The sequence below is a fragment of the Chrysochloris asiatica genome, unplaced genomic scaffold (assembly GCF_000296735.1).
Source record: "Chrysochloris asiatica unplaced genomic scaffold, ChrAsi1.0 scaffold00382, whole genome shotgun sequence".
Taxonomy (NCBI): Eukaryota; Metazoa; Chordata; class Mammalia; order Afrosoricida; family Chrysochloridae; genus Chrysochloris; species Chrysochloris asiatica.
Genome location: NW_006408900.1, coordinates 1,928,374 through 1,946,539, shown reverse-complemented (window position 1 = coordinate 1,946,539; position 18,166 = coordinate 1,928,374). Strand labels below are relative to the sequence as shown.

General features: G+C 36.4%; 1 pseudogene; it reads left to right on the top strand.

Annotated features, from left to right (window-relative positions):
• The first annotated feature begins 4,326 nt into the window (after positions 1–4,326).
• LOC102811101 overlaps positions 4,327–18,166 on the top strand; it is a 35,581-nt pseudogene continuing 21,741 nt past the window's right edge.

Here is an 18,166-nt window from a genome sequence, read left to right as displayed (position 1 = left end):
CACACCAGGACTCTTGATATAATTAATATTCTTTGTGTCTCATGCTTTTTTTTTTTTTGGTTTTCTTTTTGGCCTTAAAATCTATTTTAATAGAAATTTATATTGTTACTCATTCTCATTTTTGATTGTCATTGTTGTTGTTACATTCTGTTGAGTCAGTTCTGACCCATAGCAACCTCGTATAAGGTTTCCAAGGAGCAGCTGGTGAGCTTGAAATGCTGACCTTGCAGTTCAAATGGCTTTGCACTCTGGCACATTGACCCACAGTGACACACCAGGATTCCTTGGTTGTCATGAGTTTTATTTATTTATAATTTTCCACCCTTTGAGTTTCAGTTTACTTTTGTGTTCTTGTAGATCAGCATATTGAAGGATTCTGTTTTTTTATACATTCACTACTGTCTGTATCTTGACTAAGGCATTTAATTCATTTACATTCAGTTTAATTGTCTACACTATGAATTGATTTCTGTCATCTTGCTGTGCTTTTTGTTGCAGTGATTCTGGATTCTTTATTCTACATAATTTTCTGTACTGATTTCACATTTTCTTTATTGTTGCTGTTTTAATGTTTATTAAATATTTTCTTTTAATGTTTATTAAATATTTTAATGTTTATTAAATATGTTGTTTTATGAAGGTGTATTAGTTTTCTATGACTTTGTTTTACTTTGAATACTTCTATATCTGTATTGGACTCCTGGTGTGGTGAGGTGAGTTAATGTGCCAGACTACAAAGTAATTTGAACTGCAAGGTGGGCAGTTTACACTCACCAACTGCTCCTTGAAAATGCTTTAGGGTTGCTGTGGGTCAGAACAGACTTTTAACTACAACAACATAAGAACATTGAGTCCTTGATTGTACTGATATATGTATTAGTCTAAGGTTGTTGTATGTTATTAGTTCTTAGTCTAAATAACTGTTTTTAGTAAGTTTTATGGCACTGCACAACAGGATACTGCACTGAATCACAAGGTCAGTTTGAACAGCAATGTCGGCAGTCCAGTTAACTTGCTACTCATCAGAAATGCTATACACAATCACAATGAGTCAGAACTGACTACAGGCAATTAACAACAACAACAGCAACAATATTTTTTTACAAGGTTGGTCTAGTTATTCCAAAGTCTTTTAAGTTTTGTTCATTTGTAAAAATCCTAATTTTACCATCATATTTGTCAGACATTCTTGCTCTATATATGAATCTTGGTTGGCAGTTTTTTTAAATTTATTTTTTCCTCATAGTTTTGTATCTCTCTGCCCATTGCCTTGTTACCTGAAGGTTTTCTGCTAAGAAATTTTAGCTTAGTCTTATTGTTTCTTTTCTGTAGGTGACTTTCAACTTTTCTTGAACTCCTCTCAGGATTCTTTCCCTGTCTTTTAATTTGGAAAATTTGCATATAATATGACTTGGTGATTTTCTTTGGGGGTTTGCAATAGTTAGGGTTTTATGTAAACAGACTAAATAAGGATTTCCAGAGATTTAGCAGATGAGAGATGCTTATGCCAATAATGATGAAAGCTACTACAGGTATAATTAACTTTATGATGATTGGATATGAGCAGCAAATCAATTGAAAGTATGTTTCCTTGGGTGTGTGGCCAACTCACAATATAATGGACACATGGGAAAAGCTCTCTGTCTTCCACTGGGTACCATGAACTCTACAATTGGAAGCCAATTCCTTGATATAAACTACCTTTGCATGTATACATATATGTATTTTGCTGGAATTGTTTGAAGAGAACATCCAGCCTAAGACAATGCCTATATTTATGAAGTTTGTTCAGGTTCTTGAATGCTTATTCTCTCATATTTCATGACATTAGGAAGCTATATTTGCTAACTTTTGATACTTTATGTAAGTTATTTTTATTCACAAATTTTAGGCTTTCTTTGATTTATTTATTTTTTCCTATTTTTTTGATTGTTCTGGCTTTGTAGTTTTGAGAAGTTTATCTTCAAGCTCAATAATTTGGACTTCCATTGATTAAAATTTGCTTATGTGTCCTTTCAATGTGCTATCCATTCCTTAAATCTTAGAATTAATTATCTAAATTTCTATTTGTAGGTTTGTGTTGTCTCTAATTTTTCATTTCTTTTGTTCATTCATCTACGATATTCCTGAATTCTTCTCATTTTTTTTCTATGTTCTCCTTGCTTTCACCAATCTATCTCTGAATCTGTTGAAGATATCTAAATAGCACTCATTGAATTCTTTTTCAAGTAATTCCAATGCCTTTTTATTCCTCAGAGACATTTTCTTGTTCTGCATCTTGTTTTTTGTTTTGTTTTTAATTGATTTTTTTTTATTGTTGTTATTGCTGTAGTTTTTGGTGGCATTCTGTCCTGTTTCATCTTGTGAACTGAAATTGTTTGTTTCTGAGACATTGTGGTATTGTCATATTTGCATTTAATTGGTAATTGCTTGCTGGAGTGTTCTTAGGCATGCACAGGCTACCTCCTTGTGGGTGTGATTAGAAAATGGAAGCATGTGCACAGTTCTATGTTAGTCATTTATGCAAAATTAGTATAAGGTGGTTTTGATTGTTATTTACTGATATCATTGATCAGGTATAAACAGAGTTGATACTGGCTCTTGCCCAGTTAGTACAGACAAAAATTTACTTTTGTGAATGACTGTATGGGTCCCATTGTTGGAACAAAAGGGAAAATCACACACACAAGATGTAAGAAACAAAATAAACATAACATTCAAGTAAACAACAGTGATAAAATAGTAAGGAGAAAAGAGAAAAACAAACAAAACTTGCAGTAACAAGAAAAAAGAATACAATAATCAATAAATGAAAAGAGGAAAAGGAAAATAAAACTATGGGGAAAAAATAAGAGAGAAATCAAAAAGAAAGAAAAAGCACTAAACACAATTAGGAAGAGGGAAGAAAGAAACAATAAAAAATCAGAGAGTAGTACAGAAAAATAAAATGGAAATAAAAGAAGAGGGGAAAGACAAACAAAAAAGAAGAAAAACAAAAGCAGAAATAGAATAAAAATACAATTGGAGAGAAGAAGAAGTAAAAATAAGGAGAACAAATTAATAAACAAAAATAATTAAATAAAAAGATCCAGATAGGTTCTTGATCCAGAGAGAAGAATGTTTTAAGGGACTCCCGCAAGCCAAGGAACTCATAGTGTTAGGTGGCAAAGGGATGATACAATGGTTCTCCATGCCCTAGGTAGAGTTCTTAAAGTCCTAGTTGTTGTCTATGTTTAGGACACCCAATCTGGAATTAGTTGTACCAGGTCTCATAGTAGTTGCGTTCAGGAACTTTCAACCTAAAGGAGAGACTGGAGTGGGGCTACTGGCCATGAGATTTCCTACAAATCGAGGGTTGGTTGGAACTGGTTCTGCAGGTCTGGTGCAGGGCTCATCTGAATCCAGCCTCTAGGAGTGGTACTGTTAACATCCAATTAACAATGATTCTGTTTGAAAGTTCCTAGTTCACAGTTATACTATTCCCAGCTATGTGACTCTGACTTCCTAGAGAGCAGGAGATGTGCTTTGGGTACATGTGGTTGTGGGCTAACCACAACTCTGGTCACCAGGGGAGTGTGGGGAACAAGAAATAATCACATATTTCTCCAGCAAGTCACTGCTGTGTGTCTATGTTGCCAAGCCATCATCTGTTTCTAAAGTCGTTCATGAGTTCAAAATGACCATGCCTCACCTGGCCTGATGATATATTCCTCTAGTTGTTTCTTATTTGCTCTGTGCTTGCTCAGATTTTTCTCCTAGTAAGCATTCAACCCACTTTTTTATTAATTTCTCTCATGCTCAGAGTCTATCATCTGTTTCTGTTTCATTTGGTTTTCCATATCTTTGTTGGAGAGGGTCTGTGTAGCATGTGTGCCTAGTCTGGCATTTTGTGCGACATCCTCACAGGGTTTTTGTTTTGTTTTCTTTTTTTAAAAAAAATAATTATTAAATCTAAAAAGAAGTCACAGTATAGCTCTGTAAGATAAGCATTGGACTGATAGCTTTAAGATTGTTACTTATGACCTACTAGCCTTTCCTCTGAAGTCCTATACAGTGTTGTTATGAGTTGGAACTAATTTGGTGGCACTCAACAGCAACAAGTCTAAAGTTCAGTTAATGTGATTAACTTAAAAAAAAAAAAAAAATGTTTCTCTTCTTCCTATCATCACCACCACCATCTTCATTATTGAATTCGGTTTTGAGCAGTGGCATAGCAGTTTTCTATTTCATGCAGGGTTTTGTGTGTGTGTGTGTCGAAGGCTGACTTTCAATAGATCATAGAGAGGGAGCTGCTCTGCTAAGTATGAAACCCCAACCCAGAAGCAGGTCATCTATGAATGGTTTAGCAACAGGTTCCCCACGATCGTGAGTTGTGTGACGGGCGAGGGGGCGGCCGCCTTTCCCGCCGTGCCCCGTTTCCTGGGACTAGGAGCACTCCGCACCAGACCCCAGTCCCAGACGCGCAGCGTGGACTTTGCCGTGTGTGTGCGCGCACTAACACGTGACCCGTTGGGCCCACTAGCGGGTATAGTGGGGGACTGGCTATCAGAGGCCAACTGAGGCTCCGAGGCACTGCCATATGGTTCCTCCTGGGGTGGATTCTGATTTAGAGGCGTTCAGTCATAATCCCACAGATGGTAGCTTCGCCCCACTGGCTCCTCAGCCAAGCACATACACCAAATTTCATGCAGTTTTTGACCCAAGAAAAGACATTTGTTTTGTGTTTCTCTGTGTCTAACGTAATATTTTAAAACACCTTTATTATATTTTATTCCTTTGATGAAATGAAAGAGGTTATGCTAGAATTCATTAACTCATATCTGTTTAAATAAACGTTCAAACATATTTCCCCTTTTTTAATGTGGAAAGAAAATAGAAGGAAAAATAAACAATAAAAAGAGAGGCTTGAAAAAATGAAATCTAGTGAAGCATTACATGTGTTTAAATTGTTCTAGTGTATTGGGCTTGTTCATTTTGACCATAATTCTTAAAAGGTTTGCAAACCACACAAATTGAAAATATGTCACAGCATCACATCTTTCCTTGCTCAGAAACTATATAGAGTTCTAATTGAATGTCTCTCAGAATCATATCAGCCAATACAGTTTAATCTTTTAAATTATGCAACACTGTTTACTGTCAGAAAAAGGATGTTTAAAAATGCAAATATTGAGAAGTCACTAAAATGGAAAGCTTATTTATTAATGCATTTTTGTTATTCCAGCATAAATTTTCTGATTTTATCAAGCTTCTGTCATGTCTCAGAGGGATTTGTTTTGATGACGAAGATAATGTATATGGTAGAAATTGATATAAAGGAGATATATTACCATTACCAGAAAATGCTGATTCCAAAATTGCTCTCAATCACAAATTTTGAACTCTGCACATAATCTCAATATGCAACATCACCTTAGTCATTTGGTAGTTTGATTTTTTCCAGTAAATATACTTGCATTGCTCATAAAAATACATGGTTTTTGTCAATATTTTATACCAAGTTTGTGCTGTACAGTGATAAATGATTAACTAAAGGAGCTCTGGTAGCGTAGTGGTTACGAATCGGGCTACGAACCTTAAGGTCAGCGGTTCGAAACTACCAGCCGCTCTGCGGGAGAAAGATGAGGCTTTCTACTCCCGTAAAGATTTACACCCTCGGAAACTCTATACAGGGTCGCTATGGGTCGGAACCGACTCGATGGCACATAACAACAACAACAACAATGTTAAGAGAAATAGAAATATTTTTAAACACAACCTGAGCTTTAAAATTTAAAGTTATAATCCTAAAAAAATTAGGTTTATTTTTCATATCCTGGCTGAGGAATAGTTTAACCTCTGGCTAGAAAAAAAATTAAAAAACACCAAAAATTCATAACTAAAGAGATATTACTAAATATATAAAAATTCTCTTCCCAGCATTTTTTGAGGTTGTTTATTAGGGAAATTTTTATGTTTGTTTATTTTATTATTTTTTTAATCCACCAAATTGACTTTAACAGAATTTAAGAAAAGTAATTCCAACATATCACAACTGAAACAACAGTTACTGATAAAGTTCCTATAAAGGTTTCACCAGTGTTTTTCATCATCTGTATTACTTGTACTCTAAGGAGCTCTGGTAGCATAGTAGTTACGAATTGGCTGCTAACCTTATTAAGGTCAGCAGTTTGAACTACCAGCTATTCTGCAGGAGCAAGAAGAGGCTTTTTGCTCCCCTAAAGATTTACAGCCTCGGAAACCCTGTGCAGGGTCACTATGAGTCAGAACCAACTCCATAGTACTTAACAACAACAACAGCAATAAAGCCGATAATGGAGAATTTAAATATTTGTCTGATTCTATCTCTGTATATACGAATAGACTCAGACACACCAGGATCATGAAGGTGGAGTAGGGCTGTGCTACACTGCATAATCCTTGGAACCTGAGCATCAGTGGAAATGATAAAATAATAGACTATTTGTGTACTAGGAGAAAAAGCTGAACAAACACAGAGAAAAAAGGAGACAGGTAAATTGTATTGCGATCCTGGCAAGGCATGGTCATCTTGAACTCATGACTTTGGTATATCATCATGCACTGGAGCTGACTCAGATATAAGTAACAATATATATCACAATATGCAATTCTTTATTTTTGGAAATGTGGATATGTTTGCTTATTAAACCACCACACATTTCTTAGAATTAGAAAGGAGCTTTACTTTTTGTCTTACTTCCTGGAAGGTGCTGCACTAAAGGCATAAGTAATACACAAAGCACATATTCTTGAGGCAAAGTTAATATTATTTATTGATGTTTTAAATTAAAAGACTGATTTACTGTTGGTTCTGATCATTGGTACAGAGTACAGTGGCATTCTGTTTATTATGAGACTTGTTATCATAATTTCCTTCAATACTTCTATACCTGGCATTGGTGTGATACTGTTTGGGAAGATGTGTGGAAGAGTATAATAAAGATTCATTGTCTTACCCATTTTTTTTTCTCCTTTGGTAACATCATTGCTGTTTTTTCAAATATAATTGTTTAGTGGTCAATATCTATGATTCAATAAATAACTAATACAAAAATATTTGAAACTCAAAGAGATTACCTGTAGTATTAATGAGTAATTAGAAATTTATAATGTATGATGGTATTTAAGCATAGCTATGAAATGAAGTAAAATTAATTAGATTTTAAGTTCACATGATGTACCATATAATATACTTACTTTATGAAGAAAACAAAGAATGTCTATTTTTACAATTTAAAAGTTAATGTTTTTCTCCACTGGGGATCTGGAGCTGCATAATTGTTAAGTTCTGGGTTGGTCTGTGTGTCTTTTAAATTGCAAATTGTGAATGGCAGATTAGGGAGAAGTGCTGTGCAAACCTCCACCAGCAATCACATAGAATTCTAGAATAAGCAGACTCAGGGGATGGATCCAAAACTTTGAACTATATATAAAGGAATGTTTAGAAAATATGAAGACTTACAGCCAGTGGAATTTGTAGCAGAAGCAAGAAAGGTAGTGTTTTGTGATCAGCTCCTAGAGCAGCCATCTTGCATGTGATGAATTGGGTGAAGGATCAGAGACGTGCTCCCACCAGAGAGGTCTCACCGATCCTTGGAGATAAAGTTGTGTGGACTTTTTTTTTTCCCCCCTTTTTCTTTCTTAATCAGTCTCTCGCTGTCTGTGCACCTCCACTCTGGTGACTAGCAGGGGTGCCTGAGAAAGTCGACACTCGTCTACCCCTGAAGAGTTTTATTTACACATGTGTATGGATCTACTTAGCAAAAAACATTAAGAAGCATTACCACTTAAAACAACTACAGCTGGCCCTGATCTGTTTATCACTAGGAAAAAGTCCTGAATGGCAGTTGTGGGGTAGGAGAGAGATACGCTAAAAAGGAAACAGGCTGAAAATTAAATCCTGAGTTATATCACAAGGAGTAGCAGTAACATCTTGAAATTTATTAGGTTGCCCTGAAGGCAAGAAGCCAAGAGAGGAACACTGAAGTGATACTCATATTTCGCTACAGATTTTTTCTTTTTCTTTTCAGTGATTAGAGACAATAATATCCAATCTATTTTTTTTGCTGTTTCAGTTTTGGTTTTTTTTTTCCCTTTTACCTTCAGGAGGCTTTTACTCTCCCTATGTTGCCCAAGAAGAGACATAAATCTGGTCACACCCTCTAAAATCCAACCATTCAGGCAAGAGAAAATACAAGCTTCCATACACCAGAGAGCCAGCCAATACCTGCTACAGTTACTATGAGTTGAGTAATAAGAAAAGTGAAAAGGGAAGCCCATTTCCTGATCACATCTAACTAGACGCAATCAAAAAGAATAATAATATAATTATTGAAGCTATCCAAGAAACAGATGACCATATTGACATGTGTCCAGAAACACAATAGAATGACTGGGACAGATGAACAGGAGATTGATCTAGACATCACAATGGATGAAGGGCAGGCTTTGGAAATGCCTGAGAAGGAATTCGAAAGAATGACATTGAAATGTATCCAAAAACCCCAAAGAGGGATTGTGAAAAATAAGATAAAAGTCAGGAAAGTGCTACAGGAACAAATAAGATATATACAATTGTGGAAACAATTTGAAACATACAGAAAGAACTCCAAATGATTAATAATAAAATATCAGGAATGGACAATACATTGAAAAGGCAAAGATGTAGAATTGAAGAGATGGAAGCCAGAATCAAAAAGCTGGAAGACATACCTCTCAATACTGCTTAGATAGAAGACCAAGCAGTAAAAGGTTAAAAAAATCTGAAGAAAGTCTAAAATTCATGTGGGACAACATGAAGAGGAATAACTGAAGAATTATTAGCATTCCAGAAGAAGAAGAATCACAGAAGTTCACAGAGGAGACAGTTGAGGAACTTCTGGAAGAAAATGTCTTTAAAATCCTGAAAAACAAAAAGATAAGAGAATTCAAGAAGCTGAAGGAACCCCAGGAAGGATAAACCCCAAAAGGATATCACCAAGACATATGATAATCAGCTCTCCAAAACAAAGACAAAGAGAGAATCCTGAAATCAGAGAAGGAAAAGAGTTTTACTTACAAAGACAAGCAACTGAGAATAAGCTCTGATCTCTCAGCAGAAACCATGGAGGCAAGAAGACAATGGGTACACATATATAAAATCCGGAAAGAAAAACAAAAACCACTGCCAACCAAGAATCATCTATCCAGCAAAGCTGTCAATCAAATACTGCACTGTAATAAAAACCTTCCCAGATAAATAGAACCTAAGGGATATTGCCAAATCCAACTCAGCACTGCAAACATCCTAAAAGGAGTTCTTTGCACTTAGAACAACAAGAACAGACAGCAACCAGAGATTGACATACATGGTAACATCACCTGGAAGTCAATCAGCAAATGGAAGAGTCCCAAACAGAACAAAACTATCAGAGTGTATTCAGAGGATCTGGTAGGTCAATCTACGATTGAAACAATTGCAATTTGAAAGAACGGAAAAACATAGGAACAGAGATCTAGGTGGTGAGGATGTCAGGTAGATTGCAGGAAGAAAAACATGGAATGTTTTAAACTGAATAAAAAGTTAATAGAAAATAGAGTAACCTCAAGGAAAATTAATATTGTACAACATACCAAGAAAATGAAAACCCAAGAAGAACATAGAAAAAATTTAAACGATGAATAAACTGACAAGAAAAAATACAATAAACATGAACTCATGATGGGAAGGCACGCAGAACAAATCAACTAGCAGCACCACAAAAGGCAAACATAATGAAAACAATTGAGTGGCAAAATGGATAAGAAAACAAGATCCTTCAATATGTTGTCTGCAAGAGACACATCTTACACACAAAGACTAAAACAGAGTAAAAGTCAAACAATGGAAAAAAATATACCAAGCTAATTGTAATTTAAAAATGAGCAGGTTTGGAAATACTATTTTCTGATAAAATAAAATTTAAGGCAAATCCAGCATAATAGATAAAGACAGACTTTATCTAACGATTAAAGTGTCAACTGAACAAGATGACTTAATCCTAATAAATACCTACGCTCCCAAATGAAAGAACTCCAAAATGTATAAAACAAACTATAATGGATTTGAAGAAAGAAATAGACAAATCTACAAAAATAGAGGGAGATTTTAACACACTGCTTTCTAAAAAGAATAGAATAACCAGAAAGAAATTTGTCAAAGACACAGAGGAACTAAACAGCACAATCAGCCAACTCGACCTCATAGATGTGTACAGAACATTCAACCCAACAACAGCACAATACACATCCATTCCAGTGCACATGGAACACTCTTCAGAATAGACCATGTGTTAGGCCACAAATCAAGACTCCATAAATTTATAAACATCAACATATTACAAAATATCTCCTCAGACAAGAATGCTATAAAATTAGATATCAAGAATAGGAAGACCAAGGAAATAATGTCAAATACATGGAAACTGAATAACATCCTGCTTAAAAGTTATTGGGTAGAAGAAGAAATAAAACATAAATTCAAAAAGTTCCTAGAAACAAATGAGTACAAAAGCAAAACATACAAATGTTTGTGACACAGTAAAAACAGTGCTGAGAGGACAATTTATTGCAATAACTGCATATATCCAAAAAGGAGAAACAACCAATATCAACGCCTTAATACAACACCACTGACCTTGAAGTTCAAACGACTTTGCATTATGGCACATTAGCCCACAGTGCCACACCAGGACTCTGTCATTAGAGAGATGCAAATCAAACCAACAATGAGGTATCATTTCACACCAGCAATAACAGCAAAGTTTAATAAAGCAGAGGACAATAAATGCTGGCAAGGATGCGGAAAGATTGGAACACTCCTACATTGCTGGTGGGAATGCAAAGTGGTCCAAATACCCTGGAAAACAGTATTGAGTTTCCTCAGATGGTTGGAAATAGAACTAACTTATTATACAACAATTCCTCTACTTGTTATATCTCCACAAGATATACTAGCCATAACAAGAGTAGATATACGCACAACAATGTTCATAGCAGAACTATTAACAATATCAAAAAGATTGATACAGCCTAAGTGCCACTCAATGGAAGAATGGATAAATGAACTTTGGTACTTAAACACAATGGAATATCATTCTACCTTGAAGAATAACAAAGAACCTACAAGCCACCACATAATATGGATGAACTTTGAATACACGCTGAGTGAAATTAGCCAGTCACAAAAGGACACATATTGCATAAGACCATTATTGTAAAATCTTAGGAATAGATACTCATACTAAAAGGGGAAAAAATTGATTATGGGGTGGGTTGGGGAGGGAAAGGACAGAACAGGGCTTTGGTGTTGGGGAGGGCAATACTCAAGAAGGGCCAGAGGGATGGAAGAACAGATTGATAGGGAAACACTGAGGCAGGTTTGCATGAGCTAAAAGGGACAGAGGTAAATAGTGATGTATGCTCACACCTGGAACAACAGGGCTCTGTGATAATCAAGGTGTACTCTAAATGGGTAAAAGGGGATAAAATGTTAAGATGCTAGACTTTTTTATGAATAGTGGTTTCCCTTGTCTATTACTATAAAATAGACACTTGAGTGGGATAGAAAGGAATATTGGGAAACATGATTATTGAAAGCTTGTTATTTCTGTCTTCAGCCTATAACTGACTGTAACACCTCAAAGGGGTTCTAGAACTTGCCCAGTGAAATAGGCTTCTTGTGGAGGCTTTGTAGTGTATAGGACCTTTGGTGGAATCCTGAGCCCTATCCAGAACATTCTGAGGTGGGACATTCCCATTTGAAAGGACAAGCAGACCAGCCTGTAACAGCTAGAGGAATAGAAGGTACTTCTTAAAAGAAAGACCAGCAGGAAAAAATTAAAAACAAAAAATGGCAGTCTGATTGGCTACTACAAGAACAGGCATGTTGTTTTCCAGTGATTCATTAAGAAAAGAAGTCAAGTTCCTTCAGGATAAAACCCCCTCTAAGAATTAAACTCAAAGGGAATATATGAAATGTGTTCATACATGGTAAGATTGTTCTTGACAATGTTGATCATCAAGTGAGTGGAAGAGGGGGTAAAGGTAGCAATGAAGTTATGGGTCAAGTTCAAACACTTTTCATGGAATCCCAATGACCTGAAGATGAGAGAGAGAAGATGAAGGGCTGGTTGGTCCAAGGTGTGTGAGATCAGAGGACTCCTGAACTCATGGACAGGGTCTTTGCTACGGAGGGCTAGAGCTGAGAGTGGAGAGTCCAGCTGATATGAACTGAGGGGAGATGCACAAGAGCACCAAGACTTGTGATAGTAATTATTCAACTTAATCTCGATGGCCTGATTATCAGATCTCGACTAGAGGAAGATAAAAAAAAAAAAAAAAATTGATAAAGGGAGCACGTGTAAATTGCTACAACTTGATGAGCTTGAGCTGTACTTTTGGATGTAGTTTCTCTCAAAATACAAACTGACAGGGAAGGAGTTTTCACATCAAGTATCAATACTATCACCTCTGTATACAGGATTGATAGAAAAGGGCAACTTAGACATTGTTGTTGTTAGGTGCCATTGAGTTGGTACCAACTCATAGTGACCATATGCACAGCAGAATAAAACACTGCCCGATCGTGGGCCAACCTCACTGCTGTTGCCACGTCAATTCATTGGGGGGGTCTTCCTTTTTTGCTCTGGCCCTCCACATTACCAAACATGATTACCTTTTCCGGCAACTGGTCTCTCCTGGTAATATGTCCAAAGTATGAGAGACCAAGATTGGCCATCTTGGACTTCAAGGAGTACTCCAGCTGCACTTTTCCAAAGCAGATCTATTGGTTCGCTTGGCAGCTCATGGCACTTTCAATATTCTCCGCCAACACCATATCTCAAAAGCATCAATTACTCTAGGTCTTCCTTATTCAATGCCCAGCTTTCACATGCATATAAGGCTATTGAAAATACCATGGCTTGGATCAGGCACACCTTAGTCCTCAAGTTGGCATCTTTGCTCTTCAGCACTTTAAAAAGGTCGTGTGCGGTAGATTTGACTAATGCAATACATACATCATTGGCTTTCTTCACTGATACTTCCTTGAGTGTTATAGTTGATCCAAGAAGAATGAAGTCCTTGACAACTTCAATCTTTTCTCCGTTGATCAGAATGTTGTTTATTGGTCCAGTGGTGAGGATTTTTGTTTTCTGTTTATTGAGATGTAATTCATACTGAAGGCTGTGCTCTTTTATCTTCATCAGTAAATGTTTTAAGTCCTCTCACATTCAGCAAGCAAAGTTCATCTTGCATCTGCATATTGCAGGTTGTTAATGAGTCTTCCTTCAAACCTGACATCATGCTTTTATTCTTATAACCTAGCTTCTTGTATTATTTGCTCAGCATACAGGTTGAATAAGTATGGTGAAAGAACACAACCTTGTCACCCATCTTTCTTAATTTAAAAAAATTCAGTGTTCCCATGTTCTGTTTGAACAACTGCCTCTTGGTCCAGGTACAGATTCCTCATGAACATAAAGAAGTGTTCTGGGATACTCATACTTTGCTATGTTATCCATAGATTGTCATGATCCACACAATCGAAAGCCTTTGTGTAGTCAATAAAGCACAAGTAAATATCTTTCTGTTATTCTCTGCATTCAGCCAAGATCCATCAGACATCAGCAATGATATCCCTTGTTCCATGGCCTCTTCTGAATCTGGCTTGAACCTCTGGAAGTTCTCAGTCAATGTATGCTTCCAACCATTTCTGTATTATCTTTAGTAAAATTTTACTCACATGGGATATCAAAGAGATTGCCCAATGATTTCCATATTCCATTTCATCACCTCTATTTGGAATAGACACAAATATGGATCTCTTCCAAAGTCAGTCAGATAGTTGTCTTCCAAATTTCTTGACAGAGATAAGTGAGTGCCTCCTGTGCTGCCTCACTTTCTTGAAAGATTACAATTTTTATCTCATCTATTCCTGGTACCTTTTTCTTTGCCAATTTCTTCAGTGCACCTTGAACTTCCTCTTTCAATATCATTGGCTCTTGATCATATGCTAACTCTCGAAACAGTTGAACATTAACCATTTCCCTTTGGTAAAGTGACTCTGTGTATTCCTTCCATCTTCTCTTGACTTTCTGCTTCTTTCAGTAATTTTCCCAGAGAATCTTTCAATAACGAAAGTCAAGCCTCAAATTTTTTCTTCAGTCCCCCCAGCTTGAGAAATGCTGAGTGTGTTCTTCATTTTTTATTTTCTGATTCCAGATCTTTGCACATTTTGTTGTAATATTTGGCTTTATCTTCTCGAGTTGATCTTTGAAATATTCTGTTCAGCTCTTGGACCTCCTCATTTCTTCCATTTACTTTAGCATCTCTACGCTGGAGAGCAAGTTTCAGTGTCTCTTCTGACATCCATTTTGACCGTTATCTTCTTCCTTGTCTTAATGGCTTTTTGCTTTCTTGTTGTATGATGTTCTTGATATCATCCCAAAACTGTTCTGGACTTCGGTCTTTATGTTTAATGTATGCAATCTGTTCTACAGATAATCTCTAAATTAAGGTGGGATATATTCAAGGTCAGATTTTGGCTCTCATGGAATTGTAATTTTCTTCAGCTTCAGTTTGAATTTGCATGTGAGTAATTGAAATTCTGTTCTTCAGTCTGCCCCTGCTCTAGTTTTGACTGATGATATGGAGCTTTTCCATTGACTCTTTTCACAGACGTAGTCAATTTGATTTTTCTATGTATTACATCTAGTGAGGTCCATGTGTATAATCATCTCTTATGCTGTCCAAAGAAGGTATTTGAAATGAAGAAATCACTGATTTTGCAGAATTCTATCATGCGTTCTCCAACATCATTTCTATCACCAAGGCCATATTTTGTAACTACTGATCCTTCCTCTTTGCTCCCAATCTTTGTATTTCAATCACCAGAACGATCAATACATTTTGATTGCATGTTTGATCAATTTTAGAATGAAGAAGTTCATAGAATTTTTCTATTTCTTCCTCACTGACTTTAGTGTTTGGTACATTAATTTGATTAATAGTGGTATTAACTGGACTTCCCTGTAGGTACATGAATATTATCTAACACAGACAACATTGTACCTCCTGACTGATCTGGATATGGTTTTTTTTACAATGAATGCAACACCATTCTTCTTCAATTTGTCATTTCTGGCATAGTAAACCATGTGGTTATCAATTTCAAAATGGCCAATACCAGTCCATTTCAGCCAACTCATGCCTAAGATATCGATGTTTATGCATTCCGTTTCATTTTTGACAACTTCCAATTTTTCCAGATTTATACTTCGTACATCCCATATTCCGATTTTTAGTGGATGTTTACAGCTGTTTCTTTTCATTTTGAGTTGCGACCCATCAGCAGATAAAGGTCCCATGGGCTTTCCTCTCATGAACTTTACTCCGTTCACGTTATCACAGTCAACTGTACTTTGAAGATGCAGCCTTTCTCCAGTTGCATTTTGAGTGCTTTCCAATCTGAGGGACTCATTTTCCAGCACTATATTTCACTGTGTTTCTTTGCTATTTATAAGGTTTTCAGTGACTAAATATTCAGAACTAGTCCGTCATTCCTTTTTCCTTGTCTGTCTTCATCTGGGAGATCATCTGAAACCTTCTCCACCATGGGTGACCCAGTGGCATAGCTTTCAGAATCACAGCAATTCACAAGCCACCACAATACAACAAACTGACAGATGAGTGGTAGTCTTTTACATTGGCTACCTAAAATTGGGTGGGGGGTTATAAAGACATAAAGTGACTAGCTTACAAGTTTTTGAGAAAGAGTTTCGATTCTGAGTGTGCAAGTGAAGGTAGAATTCCCACTTAATAGTTTTCATCTTGTCTAAACTGGTCTGTTGAAAGGAGATAGGGATAAGATTCATATATTTCAATAGTGAATTATTATTATCATGATTAATTGCAACTGTCACAACTGTAAAAGTAGAAGTTTGCAGCAGAAAGGGTGGAGTAGTTCATCTTAGAATCCAGGAAGAGAGTATCCTAGGACCATCAAGGGAGAAGAGAATGAGCGGAATATTAGACCCTATCCAGAGAAGCAGGAACACCAGATATGGAAGCTGATACGAAGACACAGAGAGATAAAGCAGCTACAGACTCTACACTTGTGAAAATAGAAAAGGTGTATACTGGCAGACAGGAAGCAGGCTTGTAGAACATGTCCCTTAGTTGTTTAAACTATTATATATTCCTAAGTGTTTTGTGTGTACATCCTAAAACAAAACAAACAAACAAACAAACAAAAACACTAGAGGGAATAGAAGCAAATATTGTTGAATGACGATGCACAAGGAGATTGTAATCATTGCAATGAAATGATGAGTTTAAATCTGACGTTCCCCGTGTAAACTATAACTCATTTCACAATAAATACGTATATATGTATATATATATTTGTTGTTGTTGGGTGCAATCAAGTCAGTACTGACCCATAGCGACATTTTGCACAGCAGAACAAAGTACTGCCCGATCCTGGGCCAACCTCACTATTGTTGCCACGCTTCATTCCACTGATGCTGCCACTTGTCCAATCCATCTCATTGGGGGGCTTCCTTTTTCTCTCTGACCCTCCGCCTTACCAAACATGATATCCTTCTCCAGTAACTGATCACTACTGACAACATGTCTAAAGTATAAGAGATGAACTTTGGCCATGTTGGCCTCCAATATGCAAATGCTTTTGATTGTGTGGATCATGACACTTCTACCAAAATGAACCTATTGCAGACCATGGCATTTTCGATATTCTCCTACGACACCATAACTCAAAAGCATCAATACTTCTATGGTCTTCCTCATTCACTGTCCAGCTTTTGCATGCATAAGAGGTTATTGAAAATACCATGGCTTGGGTCAGGCGCACCTTAGTCCTCAAGCTGACATCTTTGCTCTTCAACATTTGAAAAAGGTCTTGTGCAGCAGATTTGTCTTTTGATTTCTTAACTGCTGCTTCCATGAGTGTTGATAGTTGATCCAAGAAGAATGAATCTCTTGACAACTTCAATCATTTCTCCATTGATAAGAATGTTGTTTATTGGTCCAGTGGTGAGGATTTTTGTTTTCTTTACCTTGAGATGCGATCCATACCGAAGGCTGTGCTTTTTTATCTTCATCAGTAAATGTTTTAAGTCCTCTTCATTTTCAGAAGAAGTTGTTAATGAGTCTTCTTCCAATCCTGATGCCATGTTTTACTTCATATAACCCAGCTTCTCAGATTATTTGCTTAGCATACTGTGAATAAGTATGGTGAAAGAATACAACCTTGTTGCACACATTTCTTCATTTTAAACTATTTAGTTTTCCCATGTTCTGTTTGAACAACTGCCTCTTGGTTCATGTACAGATTCTTCATCAGCACAATTAAATCTTCCAGTATACTCATACTTTGCAATGTTGTCCATAGCTTGTCATGATCCACACAATCAAAAGCATTTGCACAGTAAATAAAACACAAATAAACATCTTTCTGATATTCTTTGCTTTCAGCCAAGATCCATCGGACATCAACAGTGATATCCCTCATTCCACGGCCTCTTCTGAGTCTGGCATGAACCTCTGGAAGTTCTCTGTAAATATATTTATGCAGCCATTTCTGTATTAATTTTAGTAAAACTTTACTCTCATGGGATATAAAAATCTGATGATTTCCGCATTCTGTTCGGTTATCTCTTTTTGGAATAGACACAAATACGGATCTTTTCCTATCAGTCAGTCAGATTTTTCCAAATTTTTTGGAATGAGTGCCTCCTGTGCAGCCTCACTTTCTTGAAAGATTTCAATTTTTATTCCAACAATTCCTGGTGCCTTCCTCTTTGCCAATTCCATCAATGCACCTTGGACTTCCTCCTTTAGTATCATTGGCTCTTGATTATATGCTACCTCTTCAAATGGTTGAACATTAACCATTTCCTTTTGGTAAAGGGCCTCTGTGTATCCCTTCAATCTTCTCTTAATGCTTTCTTCATCTTCAATAATTTGCCCAAAGAATCTTTCAATAACTAAAGTCAAGCCTTCAATTTTTCCCAGCTTCAGAAATGCTGAGCATGTTCTTTCTTTTTGGCTTTCTGATTCCAGATCTTTGCACATTTTGTTGTAATATTTTGCTTTATCTTCTCTT